Raw genomic sequence first — 18,307 nt, 5'->3', positions numbered from 1 at the left:
AGTCAGCCCTTCAAAAAAAATACGTTACAAAGAACGTAAAAAATTCTAAGAAAAATAATGCAAGTAATAAAGCTGCTGCAGTACATAACTTATTATAAGAATTAGAAGAAAAAGTACACACTATAAATATAACTCGTAACTTAAAAATTTGCCAATTTATAAACTCATGATGTTTTTTTAATTAATTTTTAATTCAATTCTTATTAGACTTTCATTTATAACTAGCGATGTATTCCTCGCTCGCTAACGCACGCTCGGTTAAAATTGTACTTATTGTTGTTTACTTATTGTAGTTTATGTATATTATATATATAATTTATGATTTAAATTAATATCTTATTAATATTGTATAAAATTTATCTTAATTTTGATCAGTTTCATTGAAGGATGAAATGACAATTGTTAAATATTAGATTTTTTTTATTATAATTATGACAACAATATTAATTATATTATATTATAATATATTTTTTTTATCTTAAATTATATTATATTATATTGATGTAAATTGTCCCACAAACACATGTAGATTTTGCAAATTTTTGAGAAAAATATTCGTAATAAATCGAAATACTTTTTAAAATATCGGTTTTTATTTTTATTATCTATAGTAAACCGTTATAAAGAGATTCTTCTTTGATTTTACATATATTACTAGTTCTCCGGAATAATGATGTATTTGAATTAAATAATGATGTTGTTAAACGAATGACAGGTGAACCTAGAGAATATTTAAGTATAGATTCATCTGAAGAAGATGAAAAGTGTGACACAATAACTAACTTAATACCAATTGAAGTATTAAATATTTTAACTCCAAATGGACTTCCTCCTCACAAATTAATATTAAAGATTGGTGCAATTGTGATACTTTTAAGGAATATTAATTTAGAAAGAGGTCTTTGTAATGGAACAAGACTAAAAGTTATTAAAATGGGTAGTTTTTCTATTCATGCACAAGTAATAACGGGAAATTATAAAAATGAGATTGTAATTTTGCCACGAATTACATTGTCACCGTCTAACGAAGAAATACCATTTCAAATGTCAAGAAAGCAATTTCCAATAAGGCTTGGATTTGCTTTAACAATCAACAAATCTCAAGGCCAATCTTTCCAAAAAGTAGGCATATACCTTCCTTCACATGTTTTTAGTCCGTGACAATTATATGTTGCATTATCAAGAGTAACTTCAAAATATAATCTTAAAGTATTATTATATAAAAATTCAAGTATTACACTTAGCGAAAAAGGAATAAAAAAAAGATAGGCAATGAAAAAGAAATTTATGTAAGAAACATTGTTTACCAAGAAATATTACAATAATATTTAACACATGTTTTAAAAAAATTCGACTACGAAGAAATCTACTAACTCTACTTTATAAATAAATTAATTCATTGAATTGGAAATGGCTGCGCTGAACTGTAACGGCAGCGCCATAAAAAAATATTATAATTATTATTATACTGATCATATCGCATAGAAAGGATTAAAAAACCATTTAAAAGAAAAAAATATATAAAATATAATCAAGTAATAACAAAAACTGTAAACTGGCTGCGCTGAGTAGTAACGGCTGCGTAACATAACGAAAATAATATAATAAATTATAATAATTTATTAATAACATCACTCATATGAAAATGAATTATAAAAAATTAATTTAAAAATTAATAAGAAATAAAACAACTTACGATAATTGCAGAATGGATGCGATGAATAAGTTAAAACATATTATAACTTTACATTATTGTAAATGAAAATTAAGTATTAAAAATAAAAAAAATCAATATTTTTCTAAGTCCCTAATTTTTTTGGACTTATAAAAAAAATAGTTTGTAAGATTTTCTAACAGCATATATGCAAAGTATTTTGATTTATTTGAAAATAATTGAAAATAGATTTTTCAAGGACGGTGTCGAGGTCACGGGGTCGGTGTCGTTTTTCGAAATTTGTTAACTTAATATAATAGAAGATGTTTCGTTTTAAATTAAGAAACGTTAAAATTATTAAGTTAAAAACATTTGATTTTAATGACACTTAAAATTAGACACAATATTATAGGTTACTAACTAAAAATTGAAAAAACAACAATAAATAATAAAAAATAATAATAAAAAATTGAAAAAATCAAAAAATTCTTAAAAAATTGCAAAATAACCCTTTTTCGGGTTAAAATTGAAAAAAGATGTTACATAAAAATAGTTTGTAAGATTTTCTAACAGCATATATGCAAAGTATTTTGATTTATTTGAAAATAATTGAAAATAGATTTTTCAAGGACGGTGTCGAGGTCACGGGGTCGGTGTCGTTTTTCGAAATTTGTTAACTTAATATAATAGAAGATGTTTCGTTTTAAATTAAGAAATGTTAAAATTATTAAGTTAAAAACATTTGATTTTAATGACACTTAAAATTAGACACAATATTATAGGTTACTAACTAAAAATTGAAAAAACAACAATAAATAATAAAAAATAATAATAAAAAATTGAAAAAATCAAAAAATTCTTAAAAAATTGCAAAATAACCCTTTTTCGGGTTAAAATTGAAAAATAACCCTTTTTCGGGTTAAAATTGAAAAAAGATGTTACATAAAAAAAGTTTGTAAGATTTTCTAACAGCATATATGCAAAGTATTTTGATTTATTTGAAAATAATTGAAAATAGATTTTTCAAGGACGGTGTCGAGGTCACGGGGTCGGTGTCGTTTTTCGAAATTTGTTAACTTAATATAATAGAAGATGTTTCGTTTTAAATTAAGAAATGTTAAAATTATTAAGTTAAAAACATTTGATTTTAATGACACTTAAAATTAGACAAAAATATTATAGGTTACTAATTAAAAATTGAAAAAACAACAATAAATAATAAAAAATAATAATAAAAAATTGAAAAAATCAAAAAATTCTTAAAAAATTGCAAAATAACCCTTTTTCGGGTTAAAATTGAAAAAAAATGTTACATAAAAATAGTTTGTAAGATTTTCTAACAGCATATATGCAAAGTATTTTGATTTATTTGAAAATAATTGAAAATAGATTTTTCAAGGACGGTGTCGAGGTCACGGGGTCGGTGTCGTTTTTCGAAATTTGTTAACTTAATATAATAGAAGATGTTTCGTTTTAAATTAAGAAATGTTAAAATTATTAAGTTAAAAACATTTGATTTTAATGACACTTAAAATTAGACACAATATTATAGGTAACTAACTAAAAATTGAAAAAACAACAATAAATAATAAAAAATAATAATAAAAAATTGAAAAAATCAAAAAATTCTTAAAAAATTGCAAAATAACCCTTTTTCGGGTTAAAATTGAAAAATAACCCTTTTTCGGGTTAAAATTGAAAAAAGATGTTACATAAAAAAAGTTTGTAAGATTTTCTTACAGCATATATGCAAAGTATATTGATTTATTTGAAAAAAATTAAAAATAGATTTTTCAAGGACGGTGTCGAGGTCACGGGGTCGGTGTCGTTTTTCGAAATTTGTTAACTTAATATAATAAAAGATGTTTCGTTTTAAATTAAGAAATGTTAAAATTATTAAGTTAAAAACATTTGATTTTAATGACACTTAAAATTAGACACAATATTATAGGTTACTAACTAAAAATTGAAAAAACAACAATAAATAATAAAAAATAATAATAAAAAATTGAAAAAATCAAAAAATTCTAAAAAAATTGCAAAATAACCCTTTTTCGGGTTAAAATTGAAAAATAACCCTTTTTCGGGTTAAAATTGAAAAAAGATGTTACATAAAAAAAGTTTGTAAGATTTTCTAACAGCATATATGCAAAGTATTTTGATTTATTTGAAAATAATTGAAAATAGATTTTTCAAGGACGGTGTCGAGGTCACGGGGTCGGTGTCGTTTTTCGAAATTTGTTAACTTAATATAATAGAAGATGTTTCGTTTTAAATTAAGAAATGTTAAAATTATTAAGTTAAAAACATTTGATTATAATGACACTTAAAATTAGACACAATATTATAGGTTACTAACTAAAAATTGAAAAAACAACAATAAATAATAAAAAATAATAATAAAAAATTGAAAAAATCAAAAAATTCTTAAAAAATTGCAAAATAACCCTTTTTCGGGTTAAAATTGAAAAAAGATGTTACATAAAAATAGTTTGTAAGATTTTCTAACAGCATTAATGCAAAGTATTTTGATTTATTTGAAAATAATTGAAAATAGATTTTTCAAGGACGGTGTCGAGGTCACGGGGTCGGTGTCGTTTTTCGAAATTTGTTAACTTAATATAATAGAAGATGTTTCGTTTTAAATTAAGAAACGTTAAAATTATTAAGTTAAAAACATTTGATTTTAATGACACTTAAAATTAGACACAATATTATAGGTTACTAACTAAAAATTGAAAAAACAACAATAAATAATAAAAAATAATAATAAAAAATTGAAAAAATCAAAAAATTCTTAAAAAATTGCAAAATAACCCTTTTTCGGGTTAAAATTGAAAAAAGATGTTACATAAAAAAAGTTTGTAAGATTTTCTAACAGCATATATGCAAAGTATTATGATTTATTTGAAAATAATTGAAAATAGATTTTTCAAGGACGGTGTCGAGGTCACGGGGACGGTGTCGTTTTTCGAAATTTGTGAACTTAATATAATAGAAGATGTTTCGTTTTAAATTAAGAAACGTTAAAATTATTAAGTTAAAAACATTTGATTTTAATGACACTTAAAATTAGACACAATATTATAGGTTACTAACTAAAAATTGAAAAAACAACAATAAATAATAAAAAATAATAATAAAAAATTAAAAAAATCAAAAAATTCTTAAAAAATTGCAAAATAACCCTTTTTCGGGTTAAAATTGAAAAAAGATGTTACATAAAAATAGTTTGTAAGATTTTCTAACAGCATATATGCAAAGTATTTTGATTTATTTGAAAATAATTGAAAATAGATTTTTCAAGGACGGTGTCGAGGTCACGGGGTCGGTGTCGTTTTTCGAAATTTGTTAACTTAATATAATAGAAGATGTTTCGTTTTAAATTAAGAAATGTTAAAATTATTAAGTTAAAAACATTTGATTTTAATGACACTTAAAATTAGACACAATATTATAGGTTACTAACTAAAAATTGAAAAAACAACAATAAATAATAAAAAATAATAATAAAAAATTGAAAAAATCAAAAAATTCTTAAAAAATTGCAAAATAACCCTTTTTCGGGTTAAAATTGAAAAATAACCCTTTTTCGGGTTAAAATTGAAAAAAGTTGTTACATAAAAAAAGTTTGTAAGATTTTCTAACAGCATATATGCAAAGTATTTTGATTTATTTGAAAATTATTGAAAATAGATTTTTCAAGGACTGTGTCGAGGTCACGGGGTCAGTGTCGTTTTTCGAAATTTGTAAACTTAATATAATAAAAGATGTTTCCTTTTAAATTAAGAAATGTTAAAATTATTAAGTTAAAAACATTTGATTATAATGACACTTAAAATTAGACACAATATTATAGGTTACTAACTAAAAATTGAAAAAACAACAATAAATAATAAAAAATAATAATAAAAAATTGAAAAAATCAAAAAATTCTTAAAAAATTGCAAAATAACCCTTTTTCGGGTTAAAATTGAAAAAAGATGTTACATAAAAATAGTTTGTAAGATTTTCTAACAGCATATATGCAAAGTATTTTGATTTATTTGAAAATAATTGAAAATAGATTTTTCAAGGACGGTGTCGAGGTCACGGGGTCGGTGTCGTTTTTCGAAATTTGTTAACTTAATATAATAGAAGATGTTTCGTTTTAAATTAAGAAACGTTAAAATTATTAAGTTAAAAACATTTGATTTTAATGACACTTAAAATTAGACACAATATTATAGGTTACTAACTAAAAATTGAAAAAACAACAATAAATAATAAAAAATAATAATAAAAAATTAAAAAAATCAAAAAATTCTTAAAAAATTGCAAAATAACCCTTTTTCGGGTTAAAATTGAAAAAAGATGTTACATAAAAATAGTTTGTAAGATTTTCTAACAGCATATATGCAAAGTATTTTGATTTATTTGAAAATAATTGAAAATAGATTTTTCAAGGACGGTGTCGAGGTCACGGGGTCGGTGTCGTTTTTCGAAATTTGTTAACTTAATATAATAGAAGATGTTTCGATTTAAATTAAGAAATGTTAAAATTATTAAGTTAAAAACATTTGATTTTAATGACACTTAAAATTAGACACAATATTATAGGTAACTAACTAAAAATTGAAAAAACAACAATAAATAATAAAAAATAATAATAAAAAATTGAAAAAATCAAAAAATTCTAAAAAAATTGCAAAATAACCCTTTTTCGGGTTAAAATTGAAAAATAACCCTTTTTCGGGTTAAAATTGAAAAAGATGTTACATAAAAAAAGTTTGTAAGATTTTCTAACAGCATATATGCAAAGTATTTTGATTTATTTGAAAATAATTGAAAATAGATTTTTCAAGGACGGTGTCGAGGTCACGGGGTCGGTGTCGTTTTTCGAAATTTGTTAACTTAATATAATAGAAGATGTTTCGTTTTAAATTAAGAAATGTTAAAATTATTAAGTTAAAAACATTTGATTTTAATGACACTTAAAATTAGACAAAAATATTATAGGTTACTAATTAAAAATTGAAAAAACAACAATAAATAATAAAAAATATTAATAAAAAATTGAAAAAATCAAAAAATTCTTAAAAAATTGCAAAATAACCCTTTTTCGGGTTAAAATTGAAAAAAGATGTTACATAAAAATAGTTTGTAAGATTTTCTAACAGCATATATGCAAAGTATTTTGATTTATTTGAAAATAATTGAAAATAGATTTTTCAAGGACGGTGTCGAGGTCACGGGGTCGGTGTCGTTTTTCGAAATTTGTTAACTTAATATAATAGAAGATGTTTCGTTTTAAATTAAGAAATGTTAAAATTATTAAGTTAAAAACATTTGATTTTAATGACACTTAAAATTAGACACAATATTATAGGTAACTAACTAAAAATTGAAAAAACAACAATAAATAATAAAAAATAATAATAAAAAATTGAAAAAATCAAAAAATTCTTTAAAAATTGCAAAATAACCCTTTTTCGGGTTAAAATTGAAAAATAACCCTTTTTCGGGTTAAAATTGAAAAAAGTTGTTACATAAAAAAAGTTTGTAAGATTTTCTAACAGCATATATGCAAAGTATTTTGATTTATTTGAAAATTATTGAAAATAGATTTTTCAAGGACTGTGTCGAGGTCACGGGGTCGGTGTCGTTTTTCGAAATTTGTTAACTTAATATAATAAAAGATGTTTCGTTTTAAATTAAGAAATGTTAAAATTATTAAGTTAAAAACATTTGATTATAATGACACTTAAAATTAGACACAATATTATAGGTTACTAACTAAAAATTGAAAAAACAACAATAAATAATAAAAAATAATAATAAAAAATTGAAAAAATCAAAAAATTCTTAAAAAATTGCAAAATAACCCTTGTTCGGGTTAAAATTGAAAAAAGATGTTACATAAAAATAGTTTGTAAGATTTTCTAACAGCATATATGCAAAGTATTTTGATTTATTTGAAAATAATTGAAAATAGATTTTTCAAGGACGGTGTCGAGGTCACGGGGTCGGTGTCGTTTTTCGAAATTTGTTAACTTAATATAATAGAAGATGTTTCGTTTTAAATTAAGAAACGTTAAAATTATTAAGTTAAAAACATTTGATTTTAATGACACTTAAAATTAGACACAATATTATAGGTTACTAACTAAAAATTGAAAAAACAACAATAAATAATAAAAAATAATAATAAAAAATTGAAAAAATCAAAAAATTCTTAAAAAATTGCAAAATAACCCTTTTTCGGGTTAAAATTGAAAAAAGATGTTACATAAAAATAGTTTGTAAGATTTTCTAACAGCATATATGCAAAGTATTTTGATTTATTTGAAAATAATTGAAAATAGATTTTTCAAGGACGGTGTCGAGGTCACGGGGTCGGTGTCGTTTTTCGAAATTTGTTAACTTAATATAATAGAAGATATCTTGCAGATATCTTGGATGCAACTTACTATGCCCCGAGCTGATAAAAAACGAGGATTATGCTATTGTTTAATGGAAACTTTTGACGACCGACGCAACTGGATTGTAAATGAGAATCCTACAATTCATGACATTATGTCAAAATATCCTCGCCTTTTTGATTTTCATGGAGAAATGGTAAACACACATCAAAATAATCAACGTTTAAAATATTAAAGAAGTTTTTTTACTTGCAAACTGAACGGTGTAGTAAAAAAATTCCTGGATAGAACTTAAAATTTATAAGTAGAAGAGTTTAAAAATAATATCAAATCTTTTTTAGATTGAATTGGAGTTTACAAAATTATTTAATGAAGAATTAAATAATAATTTTTTGGCACGTTTCCCTGCAAACTAAGCAGAAATTATTATTGTTTATTGTAAAGTAAAGCGTCCTGACATTTTTCGAAAAGCATCTATCTTAAAAGACGGTGAGTTTTTTATCTTATAAATCGAAATGTATATTCTACCGTTTACACTTTTTTAAATTACTTATTATTCTGATTATTTGTGTTTTAAAGAAAATTGGAAACCTTTGGCTATCTTAGATGCTTTGTTGACAACTTCAAATATTGCAGAAAAGAGGAAAGTTAATGAAGCGTCAAAAGGAAAAAAGAAGGTTAGGTATTTTTTCAAATTCTTTGTATTTCAAACCAATTGAGGAGCAATTTTTCAAAACCTGATAAATCTATTTTTCAAAAAAATTAAGATAAACACTTTAAGATATTAAGGATACCTTACGAATCGATTGGTCAAAGATGAATTTAAAAAAAAAATTTATTATCAAAAAATTTTTAATTTTAAACTCATTTGGGCCTAACCTAGATGATTTATAATTCTTTTTGCTTCCTTGTGGAGGAAGCTTTGTAGTCCTTTCATTTATAAAACTTTTCAAAGTGGCGGAAACAAATTTTTTTCTTTATAGAAACATGTTATATGAGATCCTGATCAATTGTCCGGATGTATGTATGTGTGTGTGTGTGTGTGGATCCCTTTTTTGTTTAGAAGATAACTTTAACAGGTTTTAATGGATTTAGATAAAATTTGGTAGGCTCATTTATCATATTAATATCTCAAATCTGACCAAAGGATTTTGAAAAATATCCCAAAAAAAAAATTTTATCGTCTTTTTTCCAAAAATTTTTTTTTAATCGAAAAAATTTTTAAATAGAAAAATTTAAGGTTATATATAATAAAATCGTTTTCCTTACGTCAAGACGAATCGATCGATATATATATAAAGTATACATTTAAGGTAAATTTAAAGAATTAATGAAAGTAAAAAAATCAAAATTTCACATTTGGGCTATAAAATTTTGTGTTTATTTAAATTCATGTTTATATATGAAATAATTTTATTCCTTACGTCAAGACGAATCGATCGATATATATAAAGTATACATTTGAGAAAAATTAAAGAATTAATGAAAATTAAAAAATCAAAATCACATTTTGGCAATAAAATTTTGCTTTCTCCACGAGGAAGCAAATTTTTTTGCTGATCGTAAAGAGGAAGCAAAATGTTCATGTAATGAACATCTGAATTTACAACTTGTTTTATTAGAGAAGATAACTAAATAACCTTTAAACTCCCTAATTATAATGGACTTCAATTGCAAACGATAAAATGTGAATTTAACAGCTATTGAAAAATTGTTCCGCAATTAAAACACAGTAAGTTAAATACGCGAGCAAAAGAATTTATAAAGTATTTTATTATTTACAAAAATTTTCAGGCTAAAATTTCAGAGGATCAAGTACAAGAAAAGCAAATTGCTGACGTCAGTTCTTCTACAAAAGTTTTTCCAAATCCTGATTTGATCAGAATTCTTCCGGTAAGAATTGTTCAATGATTCAATATTATATTTTTAATAAGGAAAATCGCCTTACATTAATAATTTAAAATAAACTTAAAAAGATTGTTAGTGATATGTGATTCCTAAAGAATAAATTAAAACAAAAAAATTAATAATGATTCAATTTATTTTTAAACAGAGTTTATTCGTAGGATGCAGTGTGATGTATAGATTTCACATAAAGAAAAATTTATTTTAGGAAGGAACAAAGGTAACAGATTATATTCAAAGCGTTATCAAGGAAGCGAGTGGATGTATTCAACCCTATGTAATATGTGTAACAGGACAAAAAATTGACACATATTTTATTCAACTGGATGGTAAACTAATTGAAATGGACCAATCATCGCTTTCGATATCTTTTTTAAATTACACTTCATTACAAATGTCCACTTTTCTGATTCACTTTTTTCTTCTACAATTTTGTAGAATATTATGTCTATAAAGGACAAGTTATTATTAAAAATTCTGTTGCATCTCTGCATTCGTCTCTTAATAATTTTAGAGAGCAATAATTTTTTTTTATTTAAAGGAGTTTGTTGTTTAAACGAAAAATAATGTTCACATGTCGAATTTTTTAATTGTTATTAAATAAATGTAACTATCCAGTCTTAATTTAAAAAATTTATTTTTTAAAGATTCTGACAAACAAAATATTACATTTTCTTGTTTTTAAATAAAAAACAATTTTTCATCAAAAAGTTCATTAGTAAAAGTATAGGCATTTTTATCTTTAACCTTTTAAATCAATAAAAGTTGCTTTCAACTATAAAAAAATTGTACATTTTTAAATGCGATTTTCCATGGTTGAAAATTATTCTGTTTACACTTGAACATTTACATTACTGGGGCCATCCGTGGAAGCCATCCATGGCCCATCTGAGTTTTGAAACCTTGCGCCGCACTTTTTCCCGACGATTAAAATTTTTATAATTATTCATTCAGGCAATACTCAGCAGCATTATTCGTCGCTCTAGTTGTCTGGAATGTTAAAAAACAAAATCGAAAGCACAAATTAAGCAATTGCCAGTTCAGGAAGTAAACCATAATTTATTTCTCGTTAAACTTTTTCCTATTGTGCTCTAAGTGCGAAAACTACGTCATTTTCGAGGAGTTTCGATAAATTAACATAATTTAACCCTTCCAAATCCAAATAAACTGTCGCCGTCAACCTGGCCACTTCCTATTGTGCTCTAGGTTAGAGGTCAACGTCATCTTCGAGGAAGTTTTGATAAAGTAAGAGAATTTAACCATTCCAAGTGCAAATTAACGATCGTCGTCATCCTGGCCACTTCCTATCTTGCTCTAGGTTAGAAAAGAACGTCATTTTCGATAAATGAACAGAATTTTACCATTCAAAGTGCAAATAAGGGATCGCCCTCATCCTGACCACTTCCTTTCGTGCTCTAGGTTAGAAAACAACGTCATTTTCGGGGAATTTTTGAGAAATCAACAAAATTTTATCATTCAAAGTGCAAATTAACGATCGCCGTCATCCTGACCACTTCATATCGTGCTCTAGGTTACAAAAAAACGTCATCTTCGGGGAATTTATGTAAAAAAATGATGAAATAAGGAATAATTTACGACGTTTTTGTGATTTTTACTTTTAGTTCTGATATAATTAATTTACATAACCTTATATTCAGATATTGTAAATAGTACGTGAATATAAAGTATTGTGTTTTTAGGAAGATTTAAAAAAGTAAATTAAAATATCGCTTTTAAAAAGTGAAATTAATTTATTCAATAATAATAACAAATTTTTACAATTCTTTTTAATAATTTGTTGAATTTAAAAGTTTAATTTTGATAACAATTAATGATACAATAAGGTGTTATAACAATGTTTTATTACTTTTGAAGATAATCGTTTTCTAATCAATTTATATTTTTTCTCACATACTTTTAACATTATTTGCATTAAGTCTTTTATATTTGTTAGATTTCTTTACTCTAAGCAATGCAGTAAAGGAATTACAAATACTCTTTCTTCAGTACCTTCTTTAAATTTAAACTTAATTTCATAACCTTGGAAGAAATATCGTCAATTAAACAAGCGTACGTTTTGTGAGATTTTTCCGGTAGAAGTTCCCACATTTTTAGAGTTGAAGAATTACAAGGATAATCAAAAATATCCTTTTTGTTTGCCCAAAATTGTTTTCCCAAATTCCATTTGTTTGCCTTCTAAACGTATTGTTTTTTCAAAACATGACATTTTTTTAATTTCAAAGACGGTGTCATTTTTCAAAAGGACTACGTTATCAGGAGAATTTAAACTAAGTGTGCATTGATCGTATTTTACTAATGTTATACCTGAATTTGATTCTTTTAAAACATTTGTTTTGAGAAAAACTTTTTTCTTTTGTTGATTACAAATCATAATTTCATGCAATCTCCGGCAAACTTGAGCCAAAGGCCTATTTGCTGATCGTAGAAGAGATTTTATTTTCCCAAGCATATTTTCAAAAGGAAAGCAAGATTCCGCTAATAAGTCACACTTCATTTTAACTGCATCATCAGCTACATGAATTAAATTGTGAGCATTAATTGTTTGACCTGCAGTCCCATACAATTCTTTCGCTGCAGAAAAAAAACTTCTTAAGTACGTTTTAGCAAATCTATTACACCGTTGAGAAAGACTTCGTGAGCATAAAATTCTGCTTGAAACGTGTAACAATAAAAAGTGTTTGAAAATGGAAACCCTAGTAAAAATATTTCTTAGGACAATTGAGTGCTTGGATACAATAAGGGGACGTACGCTCGGCGAGTCACTTGAAAGCCAGTCAGAGGTACCAAAAAGTGTAAAAAATGAAAATTCGAAATTTAAAATTTTGAAAAATACCACCTTATAGTGAATAAAAATGCGGATCTTTTTTTCCTTTAAGATTGTTTTGCATAATGAATATTTTAGATAATAATGACAAAAATGTCATAAATTTTAATTCCCAAAATTCATTGAACTTTAAACATAAATTGTCGTATCTTCGACAAAAATTGGAGAATTCTCTTGATATTTGGTATACAAATGCATTTGGGTCTATAGAAGGCGACAATATTATGAGAATGTTAAAATTAATTAACCCCTTCGCTGTCCAGTTAAAAATCGCTGGTGGGCCTAAAACGGTCCGAAAAAAAAGTTTCCAAAAAAATATGACTTCATCATATTTAAGGTTTTTGTGGTCGCTGAATTCGAATTTGAGGTCAGTTTTTCAAAATTCAAAATGGCGGATCCAATATGGCGGACAAATTTTAAAAAAATTGATCCGATTTGCCTGAAATTTGTTACTTAGGGGTTTTTGAGGTCGCTGAATTCGAATTTGAGGTCGTTTTTTTTAAATTCAAAATGGCGGATTAAATTTGGTGACTAAATATGTTAAATAATGTAAACAAGTAGGGTGTCCTTTATGTTCATTTCATGAACATTTTGCTTCCTCATTATATGATGCAAAAAATTTGCTTCCTCATGGAGGAAGCAGTAACACTGAAATTAATATACATAAAAAAATTGTGTTTGTTTAAATTCAAGTTTAAACATAAAATTATTGCATTCCTTGCATTATAATAAATCGATTGGTATGTATGATATATATTTAAATTATTATTATTATTATTTAAATTGAAAGAGTTAATGAAAGTTTAAAAAAAGGAATACAATTATTTTATATTTGAACATGAATTTAAATAAACACAAAATTTCTTTGTTAAAATGTAAATTTTTTATTTTTTAACTTTCATTAATTGTTTTAATTTAACGCAAATGTATACTTTATACATACCAGTCGATTCGTTTCAATGCAAGGAATACAATTATTTTATGTTTAAACTTGAATTTAAATAAAAACACAATTTTTTAGCTAAAACGTAAATTTTTTATTTCTTAAATTTCATTAATTTTTTTAATTTTAAATCAAATCTATACTTTCTATATACCAACCAATTCGTTTCAATGCAAGGAATAAAATTATTTCATATATAAACTTGAATTTAATCAAACACATCATTTTTTAGCTAAAATGAGAATTTTTGATTTTTTAACTTTCATTAATTCTTTAAAGTTCAATCAAATCTATACTTTATATATATCAATCGATTCATCTTGACATAAAGAAGACGATTATATTATATATTACCTTAAATTTTTCGATTTAAAAATTTTTTCAATTAAAAAAAAAATTTTGGAAAAAAGAGGATAAAATTTTTTTTTTGGGTATTTTTAAAAATCCTCTCGTCATTTTTGAGAGATTAATGTGTTAAATAAGCCTACCAAATTTTACCCAAATCCATTAAAACCTGTTAAAGATATCGTGTTCACAAAAACTATCCACACACACATACACACACACACACACACACACACATACACACATATACATACATCCGGACAATTGATCAGGATCTCATATAACATGTTTCTATATAGAGGAAAATTTGTTTTCACCATTTTTAAAAATTTTATAAACGAAAGGACTACATAGCTTCCTCCACGAGGAAGCAAAATGTGTTTCGGCCGAAAATCGTTACTTGGGGGTTTTTGGGGTCGCTGATTTCGAAAATTCCAAAAATCTCTAAAAAACGATTTTCGGTGGAAACACATCAATTTTCAAATTGTCTGCCATATTGGATCCGCCATTTTGAATTTGGAAAAACTGACCTCAAATTCGAATTCAGCGACCCCAAAAACCTCCGAGTAACAAATTTCAGGCAAATCGGATTGATTTTTTAAAAATTTGTCCGCCATATTGGATCCGCCATTTTGAATTTCAAAAAACCGACCTCAAATTCGAATTCAGCGACCCCAAAAACCCCCGAGTAACAAATTTCAGACAAATCGGATTGATTTTGCTTCCTCGTGGAGGAAGCTATGTAGTCCTTTCGTTTATAAAATTTTTAAAAATGGTGAAAACAAATTTTCCTCTATATAGAAACATGTTATATGAGATCCTGATCAATTGTCCGGATGTATGTATGTGTGTGTGGATAGTTTTTGTGAACACGATATCTTTAACAGGTTTTAATGGATTTGGGTAAAATTTGGTAGGCTTATTTAACACATTAATCTCTCAAAAATGACGAGAGGATTTTTAAAAATACCCCAAAAAAAAAATTTTATCGTCTTTTTTCCAAAAATTTTTTTTTAATTGAAAAAATTTTTAAATCGAAAAATTTAAGGTAATATATAATATAATCGTCTTCTTTATGTCAAGATGAATCGATTGATATATATAAAATATAGATTTGATTGAAATTTAAAGAATTAAGAGCATTTGAACCTTCGTGACGTCACAAATCATGGCGCATGACACGCAAACTTCTCAGGTATGTGAAAAGCACAATTTTGAATATTTTTTAAAAAACCTTTTGGAAAATGTTCAGAATAACATAGACTCTGTCTGTTATGTGCGGAAAATTCAAAATTTTGCGTTTAAAACGTTTTTTAAACAATGTTAAGGTCACAAATGATGGCGCATGACACGCAAACTTCTCAGGTATGTGAAAAACACAATTTTGAATATTTTTTAAAAAAACCTTTTGGAAAATGTTCAGAGAAACATAGACTATGTCTGTTATGTGCGAAAAATTCAAAATTTTGCGTTTAAAACGTTTTTTAAACAATGCCTACATATAAGCAATTCGTGTATTTTTCCTTACTTGTGACAACCAACTTAAACATTATTTAAAAAACGTTTTATACGCAAAATTTTGAATTTTTCGCACATAACAGACATAGTCTATGTTTCTCTGAACATTTTCCAAAAGGTTTTTTTAAAAAATATTCAAAATTGTGTTTTTCACATACCTGAGAAGTTTGCGTATCATGCGCCATGATTTGTGACCTTAACATTGTTTAAAAAACGTTTTAAACGCAAAATTTTGAATTTTCCGCACATAACAGACAGAGTCTATGTTATTCTGAACATTTTCCAAAAGGTTTTTTTAAAAAATATTCAAAATTGTGCTTTTCACATACCTGAGAAGTTTGCGTGTCATGCGCCATGATTTGTGACGTCACGAAGGTTCAAATGCTCTTAATGAAAGTTAAAAAATCAAAAATTCTCATTTTAGCTAAAAAATTATGTGTTTATTTAAATTCATGTTTATATATGAAATAATTTTATTCCTTGCATTGAAACGAATTGGTTGGTATATATAAAGTATAGATTTGATTTAAAATTTGAGAATTAATAAAAATTGAAAAATCGAAAATTCATATTTTAGCTAAAAAATTTTGTGTTTTTTTTAAATTCAAGTTGATGAATAAAATAATTGTATTCCTTGCATTAAAACGAATCGATTCGTATATATAAAGTTTATGTTACACTCAAAATTAATTAAAATTTTCTTTATTTTTCAAAAAATTTAATTAATTTAAAACATTTTTAACTCGAAATTTTTTAAATCAATCAATTGAATTGGACAAATTCATTGCTTCCTTCACGAGGAAGCGAATTTTTTGCTTCACATAATGAGGAAGCATAATGTTTATGAAATAAACATAAAGGACCCCCTTCTTGTTTTAAAAATTTGTCCGCCATATTGGATCTGCCATTTTGAATTTTGAAAAACTGACCTCAAATTCGAATTCAGCGGCCCCAAAAACCCCCGAGTAACAAATTTCAGGCGAATCAAATTAAATTTAGTATTATTTTTTTGCGGTGGCCATATATGGCCACTTGCACAAAGGTGGCACGACTTTTTCTGGCCACATATGGGCCCTGGACTGTCAAGGGGTTAATTGTTTAACAATTTTTTATTGTTAATATTGACCCTGTCGGAAAATATGTTTCCTATCTTTGGCTGCAAAAAGTATGCGGGGAAGTTTCAAATTTTAACAACTTCCAGTGAGACATTTGTTCATTATAATGTAAAGAAGTTTTCTGTAAAGTTGCAGAAAGATTGCTTTTTTATTTACAGAAATACAATAGTTGGGTTGGAAGGAATTGACAAATTTCTTGTAGAACGTGGAATTTTAAAGAGTAAAATTATTACACTAATTTTTAAATATTATAGACTGATTATATACAGATAAATAAATAAATAAATAAATTTATTGAATAGAAAACTCATCGAATCCTCCTGGAAACAGTAAAGATGAAGAGAAAAGAGTTGTGGAACCGAATACTTTAGCGAACGTCGCATTAGAAAAAAATTGTCGACTTTCTTTTGGATCTGATGAAAATGAAGGTTATAGTACTAACACAGAAAATGATTTTGATGATGTCAATGACAATGATTATGATGATATTGATGACGGTGAGGAAGAAGATGATTATGATGATGCGAGTTCACATGTGAGTCGAATGAAAAAACAGCTTACTGTACGTTCAAAAAATTGCGACAATTTAATTACAAGAACAATAAAAATCATTTCGAGACTACAAAATGTAGGAACTGTGACGCATAAAAAACGAATTTCAAAAAGTAAAGTGCTGATAAACCATATTTTAAAAAAGAATAAAACTTACTTATTTTAAGAACAATAATTGTATAGCAAAATTAACTTTCTAATTTTCACAGAATTGACTAAGAAAAGTAATAATAGTCCACAAGTTGTTTTAAGAAGCGATAATGGAGAAAACTTAAAAATTCTAATTCAGCTTCAAGTATCCGGTTGGAAATATTTCATTTACTTTCTTATAACAATTTCTTATATATTAAATATTTCATAACCTGTAAAATTATCAACTTTTAAAATATATTTTTTAGTTGAAAATATGGAAAAACGAATAGGAAAGGCATTATCTTCTATCAATGCTAAGATGAAAATTCTGAGTCAAAATCAAAGCAGAATAGAAAATTTACTTATAGCTTCTAGAGTTCTCCAAGCAGAAAATGAGTCACTAGAATTCTTAAAAAGTCATAATATTGTCGCACCCTTTGACTCTGTAGAAAATTTTAATTCGTTTAATACAAAATTGGAAACTGATAAAGAATTGCGAAGAGAATTCGTAAGCAAATTTAAAAAACTAATATTATATACTGAACATATCCAAGAGATATATCCTAATTTTTTAGAGTCTCTGGATACTCGAGTTTCATATATATTACTTGTTATAGTTGTTTTACTTTGAGTTATAATGTTGTAATTTTACCTTTTCTTTAGTCGAAATCATTACTGACACTGCTTGATCCAATTGGTGAATTGTCAAAAACTGTTACGAAAATCATTCGAACATATATGACTCGTGAAACCGCGTTATGCTTTACAGCTATTAAGCAATATCTGAACAATCCAATTTTGAAACCTACCACGTTCTGCAAAGTCATTATAAGTAAGAATAATGAGATCACATTCATTTCACATATTATATTTAAAAGATAAAGATTATTAAGAATT

At 25.5% G+C, this 18,307-nt stretch overlaps 1 protein-coding gene and 2 long non-coding RNA genes across 5 annotated transcripts in view; all 3 read left to right on the top strand.

Annotated features, from left to right (window-relative positions):
- Nucleotides 1–18,307, top strand: part of LOC127279870 (uncharacterized) — a 574,826-nt gene that overhangs the window by 128,084 nt on the left and 428,435 nt on the right. The window lies entirely within an intron of this gene.
- On the top strand, nucleotides 1,732–8,063 carry LOC127279872 (uncharacterized). 3 transcript variants are annotated; one of them, XR_007842722.1, is made up of 5 exons: nucleotides 1,732–2,436; nucleotides 2,837–3,206; nucleotides 4,745–5,114; nucleotides 5,884–7,022; nucleotides 7,422–8,063. It is a non-coding gene; the product is annotated as an uncharacterized LOC127279872 (long non-coding RNA). The 3 variants fall into 3 exon arrangements; XR_007842723.1 differs by lacking the exon at nucleotides 4,745–5,114 and having other exon boundaries at nucleotides 5,514–7,022; nucleotides 7,792–8,063; XR_007842721.1 differs by lacking the exon at nucleotides 4,745–5,114 and having other exon boundaries at nucleotides 5,514–7,022.
- On the top strand, nucleotides 8,090–9,943 carry LOC127279875 (uncharacterized). Its single transcript, XR_007842726.1, has 4 exons — nucleotides 8,090–8,251; nucleotides 8,397–8,544; nucleotides 8,635–8,732; nucleotides 9,850–9,943. It is a non-coding gene; the product is annotated as an uncharacterized LOC127279875 (long non-coding RNA).

This window comes from Leptopilina boulardi, unplaced genomic scaffold, assembly GCF_019393585.1.
Source record: "Leptopilina boulardi isolate dan_hultmark-lab unplaced genomic scaffold, ZJU_Lbou_2.1 LbouV2_224, whole genome shotgun sequence".
In the NCBI taxonomy this organism is placed as follows: Eukaryota; Metazoa; Arthropoda; class Insecta; order Hymenoptera; family Figitidae; genus Leptopilina; species Leptopilina boulardi.
Note: the sequence above shows the minus strand (reverse complement) of the source record. Positions and strands in the feature narration are given on the sequence as shown.